Raw genomic sequence first — 15984 nt, 5'->3', positions numbered from 1 at the left:
TACTCCATTCTTACAATTATCATTCTACATGACACATAGAAAAATTGTAAGAGACGGCTGTTAAGAGAATTAACAAACATTTTTAATATCAATGCCTACGTCAATGACCAAAGTCACATGTTGCTAACGTTTAATTCTTCCGTAATCCGTACTTACAACTCATCAGAGCGGTTTTACCATTACGTAACCGAATCGAATCGTTATATTCGCAAATAATAAAATAAAACAAACTTCGTGGACTTTCATTTTCTTGGCATCGTCGCGTGAATCCCAACTAGTCTTCCGAGGCGAAACGAGTCCTCGCGGCGAGAGAAACGCTGGCCAGGCGCTTGTATTAAATCGCGACGAAGACCAACGTCCACCGCCCGTCCCGTCAATTACTCTAATTACCCGCGAACAAAGGCCTGGCGTGCATGAAACGGCCGTCACTGTCGCCGGTGAAATTCGACGGTGGTCGAGGGCGGTGGACGACGAGCCTGCGACGGTTGTACGAGGCCGGACAACAAACTCCCTCCCGTCGTTACCACGTTTTCTCATTCTGTCCAGGAGCCAGCCTCCCCCGGGGCCATTTCTATTTGTCCTCCTGAGAGCTAAACCGTGTCGCAGCTTCCGACGGCACGCGTTCGCTGAACACGGTCGGTCACCGAACGGCGACGACACTCCCCCATCCGTTGGCAGAGGGCTGGAAAGGGAGGATTTTCTTGCTGACGAGCGACGGTGACTCGTGCCAACCGATTGTTTTATGACCGTGGATACACTTGGAGTTAACGTGGAACAGATAGCGCTGGCCGTGCATATCTGACGAGACGAGCGAAGATTCGAACGCGCTTGTTTCGGAGATATCAGCTAATGGAATTTGCATGATAATGAAATCGCAATCCTGAGGAGATACGGAAGACTTGAGATGACGGCGAGGGGACTGCTCGAGGTAATGGGATATCGATGAGGGATTTTCTGGCGAGTGTGGTTGATTTCTTTTGTGTGTGTGTGTGTGTGTGTATGTTCGTTTTTTCTTGTGAAAAGGAATGTTGAAATATAATAGTGTGAAAGATAATATTATCATTAGTCAATATGCAGGGAAACTTTCAATACATCTTTATTGCATTTGTACTTCATACATTATTTTATATGTATGTTTGTTCTTGCTATATTGTGCATTGGAAATGTGTTTATTTTCTATACACAAATTTATAGTAATATATAATTCTATACACAATGTACCATCCCACGCAAGAAAATGGCTATCGATATTAGAAGATTTATGTGTTTCATACACAAAACGTGTATGCACACGCAAAACAGCTAATATAGCTGTGTCCTCTAGATTTTATTTATGTTTGGTTGGTAACTGTTACAGTTTTCATCAGAAAAAAATGTTAAGGAATAAATCTTTCATCAATTTAAATTGCAGGGAAATATTGGAATTTCAGTTCGTTTCGTTGCGGACAAGAAACGAATCGTTTACAGCGCCGTTAAGTCGCGCGACATTTTCTACCTCGTGTCAGTTGGCAATTTTACGGTTGGCAGAAGCTATCGGCTGTTTACGACATTACGTGATAGCGTTTCGTAGGCGTTATGCAGCTCCGAACGATCCAACGACTTTGTAAAATCATTGTTAACTCTGAAACGCGGTGCTAATGAGACGCCTCGTGATCTTCGCTTTCCAACAGACACGTTTACACCCTCGCTACTCTCGAACGATCTCCGATCACCTCTATCATCTTCCAGATAAATACTTCACGTACATTTATGTATATTTTTAACACATTTTTAAAGTGTCGGATTGTTGGAAATAATTCGCAAATTTTCATAGAAAATTTTCATCGATTCACAGCGCTGCATTTTTCGAGATTTTTTTTCTATTCTTTGCATTTTATTTCTCTAACGCAAGTTTCACAATCTGTTCGTATAATTCCTACGTAAAACGAAAAATTTATTCTCTTAAGCAGATTTGTTTATACAAGCGGAATGTTATTTTCTTTTCTTTTCCACGTCAGCTTCTTTCTTTATAGATTTACTTCTACCGCATTTCCTCAATTACACATAATTCGCTGTGAAACCGCTGAGCGACTGACTGCCGAGCAAACTACGCAATAAAACAGCGTTTAGCCAATATAAATCGATAGAAAAGCAATATATTCTCAGATCTCGTACATACACGTATATGCCCGACATCAAAGTTGATTCGAACGATTTAAGGATTTAATGATAACAACCTTAATGATTTAATATGCTCTTTTTCAGTTACAATCAATCGTAATTACTGGATTGCGGATTTTTATGCAAATTTATATTTTTGTGAATAGAATAAGAAAAAAAGGAAAATAGAAAATTGATAGAAATTTGCTTCACGTATCGAACATTACAAAGAGCATTGTGCTTTGAATATTTTATGTATTTTTACATATTTGCGTGCAATTTTGCACTTGAAAATTTCCTGCAAATGCACAAAAATCCGCAGAACAACGAAAACAACAGGAAGAAACGAGAAAAATTCTTGTGAGAAAGTTCATAGCTCCGAGAAGAGCAGCCAGATGCAAGGTTATGACGTTCTCCAATTAACCAAGGTCAACGAGGAATCAGTAGTCCCTAAACGGCGATCATTAGGCGCACATGGAACATACAAATGATCAGACAGAGAAAGAGAGAGATAGAGAGAGAAAGAGAGAGAAAAGCACGGCTTTAAACTTACCTCTCTTCATGCATGGTGTACGTAGAATCGCGCATAACCGTGCAACGATTCGCAATTGCGACACGGTCGCGATTACTACATTGAATAATTCATCGCTGCCGGTCTTGTCAAAGAATATATCGATAGGGGCACTCTTCCCTTTTACACTTCCTCCGTAGTCGGTACTGTGACTCCTCCCACTCGCCTCTCTCTCTTATTATTCTTCTTTCTCGACGACCTTTTTCTTTCACCGATCCTTCCAGGAAAAGTGGGAAAATTGGTACGTTTCCACAGTTTAAAAGCTTCAAAGTCGAGAGAGGAGGAAGGAGAAAGAGAAAAGAAGGAGAGGGAGGGAAGAAAAAAGGGGGATGATCAGATCTGAAACGAAAAGAACAAAGATCGACGAGAAATCGCTGCGTTGTCGAAAGACATTTTTTTCGTCGGCTTTTGTTTCCCGAGAAGCCACGGCAGGCAGGCAGTCCCTTTTCTCCCCTTTTCCCCCATCGAGAGTCACGACAAACGGTTCATACTTCATTCTACTTCGTTTCCCATCCATCGTTGGGATCATCGATAGGTATGGGTGGATAGGATACTTACGAATCCCGAATGAATTCAACGTCCAAGTTTCGTTTCACGAGTTGTCCTGCCAAGAATCACTGTAACAAAATTCGTGACAAAAATTATCAACCTGTAACATTTTGGAATTCTCGAAACTAAAATATGAAATATCCCCAAACTATAAACTGTTAGAAGATTGTATTGTCAATATGATAAAGAAAAAAAAGAAAATAGCAAACGGAAAAACGAGCCGAATATTTTACTACAATCAAATTCAAGAGGGAGATCACAAAAATGGCAATGGTAAACTATTTACTTTCTCATTTTAGAAAATAGTCAGGAACATTCGAAATTATTCTATTTGAATTAGTGGGTGATTGGTTAACGAACATGGACTGTTCAATGCTGCTACCGGAATTGTTCGTTAATCGGTCATAGATGGCAGTAAAACACAGTTCTATCTATCTATATATATTGAGATCATTTGCTTTCGAGATAATTAAAATTATTAAAATAAATTAATTAGCTCTGACACAAAAGGTACAAAATATATTTTACTTATTTATTTTTAAACAATTAATTTTCATTACTTTAAACTATTAATATTATTATTAATTTTTAATTATTACTAAAATATATTTTTATTATAAAACTTTTATATTATATTATATTAATTATATTACTTATATTAATTTAAAATTATATATATATATATAAATTTATATTTTACACATATATGTCGCTGTGTGAGGTGTTTGTTATCCGAACATAAAGCTATTTCGTGGAAGTTGTCGTTGCCAGAATTATTCGCAGTTCAATCCGATCACTTACTGTACTTGATACGAGAAAAATACATCGGAAAATATGAGTTCGAGTGCAAGGACACTGAAAGTTCGAACCTACTTGTGAGGTACTCGATCCCATCTCTAACCATCGGACATCGCCTCCTACCGGAATCCACCGCGTGTTCTTTTTGGCCTTTGAGGCGCCGCGACACAGGTACCAGCATATTAATCACCGCCGGCGACCATCGTTTCTTAACTCGTGCCCATTTACACGGTCTATTGTCAAGGTCAAGTTGGTTGAAGATTTTTTCCACGACACACCGGCAGCTCGTTAATTACTCGCGTTAAAGCGGAAGGACGACGTTTGAGCGGAAAGGAAGCGCTCGTTTCATACATTTTTAACCAACTTTCTTCCCCGTAACAAATTAACTCGAATCAAAAGTTAAGAAATATTGGAAACGCGGCAAATTGGAGCGATTGATAATTATTAATTAATAGCAGAGCGGACGGTCGTTTGGAAACGATTTTGATAAATCGCACGTATCGGTGATCGTTGGAGTAAAATATGAGAATGCGGGATAAAATGGCGATTGTTTTCGAAGCTTCCACGTTGCCAAAAAGAAACGATTGATCAATATGGTGATCTTATTCTTCTATGTGTTTTTCGCATCTGCAAATAAGCAAGGCTTCTCCATCTTGAATGTTATTATGTCAAACAATTTCAATTTGAATAATTTACATAATGATCAAAATAAATAGATTTATACGATTATGTTTAAGTATAAACAGAAATCAATATTAATTTTAACAAAAGTATTGTTCAAGCAATTATAAAGAAAAAAAGAAAATTTGAAATCCGTCATATCGTTGAGATAAATGACTAATAAATTATTCACAATTAAGATAGACAAACAAGTAATTAAATAAATAAATAAAATTATCCGTGGTTAAGATAAGTAAATAAAATTATTCGCGAATAAATAAAAATACCATTATTCAATTAATTTCAATATAACATTTGAACAATAAATAGATACAGGATGAGGCGGGACAGTATTTTAAAACAAGTTTTATGTCCCGCGAATTTTTTCCAACATATTTCGATAAACAAGTATTAACATCATATGTAATATTGTTTTAAATACAAGCTCAACGAACATAATATTATACAAATTTTTGCTCCGTATCCTCCCTTTATTTTAACCGAAATTTTTGATCGCGCTAAGCGTTTCTTTTTTGTGGAATTCCAATGATCCGCGGTGGTGGTCATGTAATTAACGAATCGATGACTATCCGAGACTCTCGCGATGATTCGTCGAGCATACTAAGATTATTCTGTCTGCACAGTTCCAAAGAATCAGCCCGGCGATAAACAGTCGCTGGTTTAACCGAATCTCCGACGTCCGAACTAAACTCCACAAGACGTCTCGCAAGGTCCTTCGCAGCCTCCGGCTGGAACTTCTTTAAAACGGAAACTCTAATGCAGTTCCGGCGAGAGTTGAACGCGGCGAAGTTTCCCGTGGAAAAAGGTCGCGCGCGTCTAGTAGCCCGCGGAATCGGAAGTTTCGCGAAGAAAAGGAAGATCGAACGCCTTCGAGGCAGCCATCGAGCTGTGCATCAAATTGCAAGCGCGGCAATTAAGAAGATCTCTCGGTCTCTCGTAGTTTTCTATCGCTGTCAACAGACGTTGCATCTTATTCGTAATATTTATTCGTAACATAGTTCGTAACGGAAGCGCTACCAAAGGAAGTAGGAAAGTACAAGAGGGAAACGCATAAACTTGAAGTGGAAGTGTGAGAAGAAATTGCAATGAAGAAAGTCGAATTGTTATTGGAATATTGTAATTGTAATGTGTCCTACATATTGTGAATTCCGTGTATTTTTATACCTTCAAATTTCTCATAGACGTGTAAAAATTGATCTTTAAACATGATTTACTTTTAATTTAATCGATCATTTATTAAGTATACACGTGCACACGTCCATTGAATTTCCGTTTCTCTTGCATGTCTAAGGAAAATGTAAAAAGTGCAAAATAAATTCTGATCTAAAATTCACAATTTTAAAAAATATGTCTCTATTAAAGATATTCATCTAGAATATTCTGATTTTTATGATTTAAAATTCTAAATTTCTTCTCCCGTCCACTGCGTGCAAAGAAAATGTAAAAAACGCTATCTGACATGCTTTCTCAACAAATTATACTATATATATCAGCGTATTCCAGCAGGATCGTTTCGAATACTCCGGATAAAGTTTAATACATGGAATAGGGAATCGATCGTCGCGTGATACTCGGCGAAATTAACACCTTGCCCGACGAGAAACCTTCGACGGCGCAGTCGATCATCGACGCTGGTGAAACGTGATCGAACGACTTCGCGGCTCGTAAACCTAAAACCGACGAGACCCATTTACCATATGATTATGGCGCGCCAAGCTATGAATACTGACGCGTTCTTTCATTACCAGCGAGCCAGCGTAGCGCGAGCCACTGAAACCGGTAAGAAGAAGTCTCCAAAACCAACTACCATTCATGGTGAGCATCTCGTTCGCTGAACCTGGCTCGACGGAAGTGCGAAAATAAACGAAATTAGAGGTGATAATGGAGACACCGGATAATAGCTATTAAAGCGCGCCGTCTTCGGAATAAATGGAGAAAGAAATGACGACAGTTTAAGAAGACAAACGACGTTAAACGTCGTTAAACGAGAGTGTTTATTTTCACCAAACAATGCTGATGCTTGGGCGTTTCATCGGTGGACGAGATTTATGATAAAATATCGTCCAGATAGACCTCTCCGTGCTTTTCAAACAGTTGCCATCGCGACGAATTACGCGGTCATACATTATGCACCGAGTTGATTAACGAGTCAATTACACACCTTTCACCGAGATCTTCTTCTCCGATGCAATTTGCTGCTTTTTATTTATCTATTTTCATACGTATTTATCTATTTTCATACTTCTTTATTTGTTACAAGTGGTTATATTTTTAATTATCTACTGATAAATACTCGAAAATGTAAAAAAGCAAAGTGACTTCTTTCTAATGCTACGATATACCCCATAAATATTTTGAAAATTTGACTGAATTACGATCCGCGCTGCTGCATTAACTTATTGATATTCCTAAAAGAAAAATGAACTTGAAAAAAAGTTAAACAATTGTTTCAATCGACAACGTATCACCACTCGTTGAACCACTTTTCACCTCGTGAAGTAGACAAACAACGAATTGAAACCCGTAACTGCTTTTACGATTTTTTTATTGTTTCATGATTACTTCTACTACGTTACTGCATTAATTCCCCTCTCTCCCCTCCCCACCAAAAAATTCGTTTCGAAAATATTAAACGACAGCTTCGATCCACAAACGCATCGCATCATCGGACCACTTTTCACCCCGCGCGCCGCCAAATAGAACGAATTCACAGCAAAACGCGAGCCAACAACGAGGGCGAGGAGGGAGAGAGAGAGAGAGATAGAGAGAGAGAGAGAGAAAGAAAGAGAGAAAAAAGAACGTAAACCGTGTAGAGAGCAGCGCATTTGCGGTATTATCGTAACACGCTAGTCCATGAATATTTATGAGTCCCCTTTCGTTCTATCATCGCGAAAATCAGCCCTGTCCGGCGAAGCGTGCTGGCGTCGCGCGCCGCGTATCGCCGCCTGTTTCTCGCCCTATCGAGCCGCGATGATTAAACCCGAGTTGGCATTCCACGGCGTGGAAGCGGTTATTAACGACACGTTGCACCTTCGACGGTTCTACGGGGCTCGCGCGCGTCCGAGATCCGATCGATGGCTCCTCTTTTCCTCCCGCCCTCTGCCCCATTCACTCTCTCTCTTTCTCTCTCTCCCACTCGCTCGCTCACTCTTCGCGATCGCCGCGAGACGTTCTCCTGGCTATTTATCCTGACCGGATCCATTAGCCGAGATATACGGTATGCAGGCACGGTAACACGAGTAATTCTGTTGCGCGTAGTCGCGGCTGACACGCCTGGATTTTTCGCCGGGGCGAGAGACGCGCGATCCGTCGCCGCCGGGACAGGCGTTATCGGCGGACGTTTATACAGGACAGGCTGATATATACTGCGTTTAATCGAGGGAAAAAATATCGGCGACGCAGAGCGCGCGACGATATATTTTATCTTAAATAGGTTCCAACACTGTTATCGCGGGACGAACGCGATAATTAATTCCAGCTGATAGATCCGTCTGAATGCTAATCGGCCACGAAGGCCGCGTGATCGCGTGAGAACGCCGTAATCCTCTCGATATATATGTATATATATAAAGAGACAGAGAGAGTCTCTCGAATGTACTCAGATATAACTGTGTCTTTGATAATTTGCATTTTCGAAAGATACGGTATCACCGGTTGAATGTAATCCAATATAAAATCCGCCAGACAGGAAATGTTTATCCCCGATCGGCGGATGCAACAGTCGACCAACTCTGTCGGTGAATACGCGCCGGTGAAAACGATTTAGTTTCATTCTTGTTTCTTTGTGGTCGAAGGAAAATTTTTGTAGGATCGAAGAGAGAGGGAGAAAATTTATGGAAATTGCACGAAACTGTAATGAAAAGATGTGCACGATATTCAAACTCTGATGCTTTCGACGATACTTTCTTAATTCTCATTCGCTGCGACCGATACGACAGCACGGTCAACCCGTGCTGGAACTTTCGTTAAGTTTCAAAACCGCGGTGTATGGCTACCGATGATCGAATCACACCGCTGAAGGGTGGTTTCCGTCGTCTCCCTTTACAATTCGCACACTCTCGCGTGGCTCGGGGGATTTTCCCCGTGCTTCCCGGAATTTGTAAGGAATCTCGTTCTCTCGAGGATCTAAACAATATCCCGCGGAGAACGTCGCGGCTGGAGACGTTACTTGGATTAGGGTGTAGGCGTAACGCGACCTCACGGTGAAAGAGAGACGGCTGGAGATGAGAAAGAGCCCGAGTGGCATCTGTTGCGCCTCCATGAGCAACATTTACATAATCGCCAAGGCTCGAGACGAGATCCCCGAGACGGAACACAGTGGCACACAGTGCTGCACACACCACCACCATCACCATCGTCACGGCACGACGCGACCCTCTTTCTTCCACCGTGCTCCACGACCAGGCAAATCCATCGGCTGCCACTCACTTTGCCATTGTGAGCAGGACGGCCGAGTTGATGCGCAATTACTTAAAAATACACCCACTCGCGGCAGCCGGCTGAGCCTTGTTCCTTCCACCGTTCTGAACCGGAGAATCGGCCGCTTTGAATGACAAACGTCCGCCGGCTGGAGGAAGCGGTGCCCGGGAATTCCTACGTCTCGTGTTTGCCTCTCTTCCCTTTCGAGATATTACGTGCGAAAAGATCGTTTCGCGTATCTCTAAACGAAGCGAGGCAATCGATACGCAAAAAAAATTTCACCTTTGCGACGCAAGGATTGATTAAACTGTCAACATAATGGGTTCCGTTTGTAATTTTCGTATTTTCTGTTACTCCGAGGATTCGACTGATACTTGCTCGTTGTTGGAATTTTAAGGAATTTCGATATTCACTGTAATCATCGTGATAAATATTTTATTTGATCTTTAATCCTTTGCGGTCCATTTTAAACTTCAGAGCATTGATAGCCAAGTTTTAATTTTGAAAATAAAATAAGAGTGCAATACCTCTTAAAATTAAAATTTCTAGGAAATAAATTTCTATAAGCATGACAAATTTGTCCAGAGACGAGCAAACGCGGTATCGGTACAGTGGATTGCAAATGGTTAATAGATTCACCTGAATTGAAGTTTTGAATTTTTCTCTCCATCTAATGTCACGATTCAGCAGACGTTTACAGTGATAAAATTTATCCAATGTTACAAATAATTATCCTACGTTTGGCTATTATTTTATTGCAACACTTCCTTCTCAAAGTATAACAAACGATATTTACGTGATAGTTACACAATTTTAAACTGAAAATGTTACAGAAAATACTTTACAAATCCAAGCTACTCCTCCAAACGATTCCAACTTATTAAGATAAAACGTCGTTCAAATTGACAGCATGACTTCACGTAAAATCCTGCCATTCAGAAGGGATTAACCGCGTCGTTGTAATAAGATTTCCACAACGAACGAAAGAGAACGCGAAACAATGCGAAACGAAAGGAAAGAGGGTCCCCGGGGAACACGGCAATCTTATGCATAAATAAAGTTCTTCCTCGAGTCGACGGTTGCATTACAATTGGCCATGAGGCGGTTCATTTTAAGTCCACGAGGATACCTGGGTGGGTGTGGGGCGAGGAATCGGTTATTGTCATAAATATAAGGGTGGCGGATGTCGGCGTGCCATTACTTAAAAATCTCCTTCTGAGCGACGCTGCTCGGAATTGTCGTCTGCGCATTGATATCGATGCAGACGAGGGTATCAGACGAGGGAATCTCCCGTCTTAACGTCGACGAAAGAAGAAGAATCGTGAAACGTCTGTTTTCATCGAGTGCCTCGGATGGCAAGCGACGCATCGAATGCCGCCGGAGAGAGACGTTTTCGAATGGACCCCCCCCCCCCCCGACGACGTCCCGACGTCCATTAATACGGGTCATTATACTTGCCGGGGTTACAGCTGTCTTGTTCCTTGACTTCTCCAGAATAGAACCAGCCAACTCGAACGAGAGTCTTCCCTTTCCTGCCACTCCGCGATGCTTCTCTGCATTTTTGTTTCATAAACAGTCGTCAACTTCCAAGCAACGTCCGCGTCTCGGAACATGGACTTCTGAATTCTGTCTGGAGAACTGCTACGTCTTCTTCCAATAAGGCTCCGTGTAGTAACGTAGCCCCTCCGTATGTTCCGACTGATATATCTACGTTTATTGGATCGACGATGAAACGGCGATGGATGATGAAATGGCATATAGGAGAGCGAGAGTGTGCATTAATACGTCAAGATCTGTGTAATTTGTAACGTTTTGAATTTTTCACTCGATTGCACCATCGAAAGATACATTTGCAAACGTTCGACCGTACTTCTTGTTATATCGTTTTTCGTAATAGAAATTAGTACGAGGTAGGAAGAACTTGTCGCAATTACTTTTTTGTCAAGTATCTTCACTTTTAACTGGTTTAATATTTTTCAGGATGAACCTAACTGTGAATTGCTACTTCAAGAAAAGTGAAAAACAACTCACTTCTCACGCGTTAAAATATAACCAATCAATCTAACAAAAACATGAAATTAAATCGACAATCTTCCGTACTTATTCTACTAAATCACAACGAGAGGACGCGAAGAAACATTTATATTTAATCGAACTACATCAAAGAATATTTCACTAACCAACGAGACCTAGGCAGTCTAGATTCAAACATTCACTATCCGCAAGCACATCGATAAAGAACAAACGAACGAGTTTACAACGAGGCCAATAAATTTCGACGAAAGAAACATCAGGATACAGGTTTGACGAAAAAATCGCGAAAGGACGGCGTTACACCGGGTCGAATACTGACGCGTTAATAGTATTGCTAATCGTAAATCCGATCGACCCTATAATAGAAACATATTTATGTAAGCGCGTCGTTATAGCATCACGCCCACAGCGGGGACAGAGACGCACGGTAGACGATAGTGATATGATTTACATCGCGGTAGAACGTCCTACCCCCGACGCTTGCCAACTTGCTGGCGTCTCTTCTGTCGTGTGGGAGCTACACGCTACACGCATTACCGAGACACGTGTGCCTAGAATCTTTAGCTTCCACCTACAGACGACGACAGAGGCGCGCAACGTGCTACACTGCATACGTAACGAAAGCATTTCGCATTAACCGCATCCACTGCACCTCTATCCCTTCTGTCCTTCATACTGTCATTATACTGGCTCAACAGAAAACTCATCCGTCTACGCTTTTTCGGACTGCGACGTTGCGGTACGATTGGAAATGAAATAGGCGTCGAGAAGGAAATTAGGTAGGAACTGGCTCGAACATGGGCCACCATTTCTTTTTTTATAATTAATTCTAAAGATTATCTTCCTAGGTATATTGGTAGCACAAAAATTCCATTGGCAGAACAATCTACATGTGAAAGGAAATTTCCGGATACTCTTTTTACAATTTTATGAAATTAAGAAAAAAAGAATTGGAGTATCAATGTCAATCAGGTTTTGTATATTTAATCTTTTGTAAATATATTGGCAGTCTTCGTCCACCTTTAGATCATTTCATTCGCCTAATTTCAATTCAGTTTCTAACACTGAATTTATAATAGAGAATTTCTAAAATTCGCTTAATTTTGTGAAATCTAAATTGAAATGTTTTGGAAATACATAGATGTTCTTGATAGATTGAGTAATTTTTTTGCAAAAGGAAACAGATGCAACACACGGAATTAGTGCGGTGCTAGGACGAAGCCTTTCGAGTTTTGTAAGAAGCTTTCGGTGATGTTGCGTGGGGATACATAACGTTGTACAAGGATTACCTATTCAGAACATCTATTCTTCGGAGAGGGAAGCTACTCGGTTGGCATGTTGCAATTCCACTTGTTCTAAACTTAAATGTTCTGATTGTTCTTGATAGCTTCAACATTGAATGGATGCAATTTATAGCAAATAATAACTAATTATAAATTTTATAGATAGTGTAAAAGAAAATACCCCAAACCTAGTTATTTTTCGGATCCCTTTTGCACAGTGACTTACGAATCAATAAAATCAATAAATTAAAACAATCACAGATTACAATATCTAAAACTAGCTATTAGTTGCTGTAATTTCTAACTCGCAAAAGATATTACGTTGTATTTTAATTACTTGCATTTTCGATTCGGGTACTTTACTTGCGTTCAGAGGCTGCGCGTTTTCTATTGGATGCATTTAACCAAAGATAGAATATTTCTCGCAGGAGGAACAAATTTATGCTCAGTCTGCATTCAATCCAAAATACATTCACGTTCGTTGTATTTATCACATATACGCGTGCGCTCGTGTATAACAAACGACGCGATCGCGTTACGAGCGCCGAGTACGTCGCAGAACACAAGCCGTTGAAGCATTAAAAATCACCAAGTCCTCGGAGAGTTCGCCTCGAAGAAGTTTGCCCGTGGTATCGCGTTCCCATCTTTGCGCGAGGTACGGGTTCCCCCGCTTACAGATTAGAAGTTCCCTTATTAGGGTCGCTGGCGCTTTTGCGCGACCAAGTTTCAATGAGTCGGAGATTATGCCTAGCGTGCCGCGTCGACGAGATATTAACCATGCTTGAGCAAGATACGTCCGCGAGCACAATGCGCAGATTTAAGAGAAGACAACGAGCTACCAGCGGTTTTCCGTCGAATTGACGTTCCCGCGTTGCGGAAACGATGACGAGCAGTCAAAGACATTGAAATTCCGCTTAGAACGTTCCGCGTTCTATCTCCTCATTTCGACTATCAGCTTGAGTAGTTGCGCCGGGAATTATGTGTATTTCGAATCTCAGCGACCTACATTCTCAAAGCTTCTGCAAAGTCCTCGGAAATAGTCTGACTATTTTTGTCGGACTATGTTACAGACATGTGGATAAACGTTTGATGACAAATATTTTACAGCTAGAGATCGACTGCGAGCTTTGAGCGCTCGAAGTGAGGAAGCTGAGAAATTATAATTTGTAACATATTTATGAGAAACTTAAAGAAACAAAAATCCAGAGAACTGTGGATTGAACGATTACGTTTGTTAACTTGAATTAACCTCTTGCGCTGGAAGACGTGCCACTTAAATATATAAATATAACCCAGGCAAAACAAGTAATAAATTTATTACTTCTTAGTAATTTCTATCCAGTGATATCATTATCGACGAAGTGAAAAAGAAAGCGACGAACTATTTGCAGTATACGGTTTAGTCACTCGTTATGGTCCGCAAACCAGTTGCCAGAACAAGAAGGCAGTTCTACTTTTTGGTACTTTCAATGAAACAATAAGAAAGCAATTCAAATTTCTGATAATTTGTTGCTGCAAAATTGCTATACTCATCACTTGAAAGCTAACTCCCTTTTACACTAAATGAAAGATCATCAGGAATTGTGAGTGAAAGGAGAATAACCTAATAAAATATTCGTTTCACAACAAGTTTCTATAAATGAACTTCTACTATAATTGTACCTAAAACCTTCTATTAATTATCAATCGTGTCAAACCTTCTTATCAACAGTAATTAATAAAGGAAATCAACAAAGGAATATTACAGCACATTTATCGTACTACATCACAAACTCTCAAACTAAAGAAACTAAGTGTCTCCGCGGTAATACATCTTCAGTTGCATTGATTGGTTTCAATATCGATCGAAATCGTTTTGTGCAACACGCGGGAGGAGTCTGGGACTGATCGATCCGATACCACTTACGAGAACCACGCGAGGCCCGTATCGCGCGACGCCCAGGGGAATTTCACGTTTCTTACCTCCGGCGGGTGATGGTATGCGTTGTTCAGACGCGGCTCGCATAATCGCCATCGAAACTCGCGCACGACCGACCGCAAACATCGTCTGTGGGCCCGACGACCAGTTTAGACGCTTCCGCACATATTTACCTACGCGTAGGTACATCGGTTGCGTGGCGATGGAGCGGATACGGTTCGATATCTCGATCATCCTCCATTGAACAAGAGTAGCGCGAAAAGCAACGTGGTTTAGTAAGAAATGCTCGACGATGGTCGTTGAATTAGCCTCAACCCGCGTGAACTGAACGGTATCAGAAATATTTATATCGACACGATGTAGAGAGGCATGTGTCCGATTTCCTGCACGTGATTTTCAAATGATGCACTCGCGACAGAAACGTGCTTTCTTCAGTCATTGTTTTCCTTTGCATTGTCTTCGTTGTTAATTTTCCAATTGAGCTGACAATTAATCCACGTAGTTTAACTTACTATAATTATTGATCTAGTATAGGTTGATGATGAATATTTTCCAGATAAATTAGATATAATTCATTAATACGTAAAATATTATTTTACGTATTTGCACATTATTTTATAAGCAATTTAACTCGAAATAATTTAAGTACAGCCGATTTCACGAATTTAATAAGAACGAAACTTTTTCGAGAAATTCTGTACATCTCGATCATCTTAACGTCTACAACTGTAGTTCTCTGAACTTTTTTGAATATTTTACGCGATACCTTCCGAATCAAAGTGAGATTGAAAAGCTTGCAAGATACTGAATACTCGTCACGCTATCAAACTCTTCTCAAATCGGAGCTCTCTTACAGTTTCATGACATTCCAGCAACTTTCGAGACTTTCACGACTCAAGATCTATCAGTTTTAAAGTTCCAAGTAATCCGAATTTGTCATCAGCCGTGCAACGAAGATTCAAAATCCCGTCTCGGCAGTCAGACCGCGCATGCAACAACGCTTGGAAAGCAGAAACGCAGGAGCGGGAAAATCGAAAAGAATCTGTGAGAGACGCTAGCAGGAACCTCCACCTTCAGAAAGTTCTTTACGCGGTAATGATCTTATTTGCCGACTAGGCTGCGCACAATGGCGGAACGCATCCGTGTGAGCGGAATCCTCGAGATCGACGGAGGCTGCGAGGGTGGCCGAGTCACGATACAATACGAACCGGGAATAACGACAGGGTGCAGTAGGAACAACAACAACAACAACAACAACAATGAGAAACGAGCGAAGGCAGAAGTACACACGGTGGCTGTGGTTCTCGTGTGTAGCGGAGAGGAAATGCGATAAGAGGCGAGGATACGGACGACGATACGCGGCTACGAGCGGCCGCGATCATTAGGCAAATGGAAATGCTATTAAACCTCGGTGTGTTCGTCGGCTCGCGTCAAAACTACCGGTTTCCAGAGCGTCGTTAGAGGACACTTTACACATAGCCCGATACCCCACTGGTCTAATTAAGATAAGAAAAAGGAAGTCACCCGCCAGCGGCCGGGTAGTAAGTTCGATGAGCTACGACCTTTAACCACCCTCCCACCCGGCTGGTTCG

The 15984-nt window shown here is 41.1% G+C and overlaps 1 long non-coding RNA gene across 1 annotated transcript in view; it reads right to left on the bottom strand.

The window, feature by feature from the left end:
- Positions 1-1140: 1140 nt before the first annotated feature.
- The window catches only part of LOC122537970, a 98553-nt gene continuing 83709 nt past the window's right edge, over positions 1141-15984 (bottom strand). The window contains exons 2-3 of the long non-coding RNA XR_006308753.1: positions 2693-3327; positions 1141-2589 (exon numbers count right to left, since the gene is read on the bottom strand). This is a non-coding gene — a long non-coding RNA (uncharacterized LOC122537970). The remainder of the gene's footprint in view (positions 2590-2692; positions 3328-15984) is intronic.

The sequence above is a fragment of the Frieseomelitta varia genome, unplaced genomic scaffold, assembly GCF_011392965.1.
Source record: "Frieseomelitta varia isolate USP_RPSP 00005682 unplaced genomic scaffold, Fvar_1.2 scaffold_940, whole genome shotgun sequence".
Classification (NCBI taxonomy): domain Eukaryota; kingdom Metazoa; phylum Arthropoda; class Insecta; order Hymenoptera; family Apidae; genus Frieseomelitta; species Frieseomelitta varia.
The sequence above is the reverse complement of the archived record's forward strand: the minus strand, read 5'-3'. Positions and strand labels throughout refer to the sequence as shown.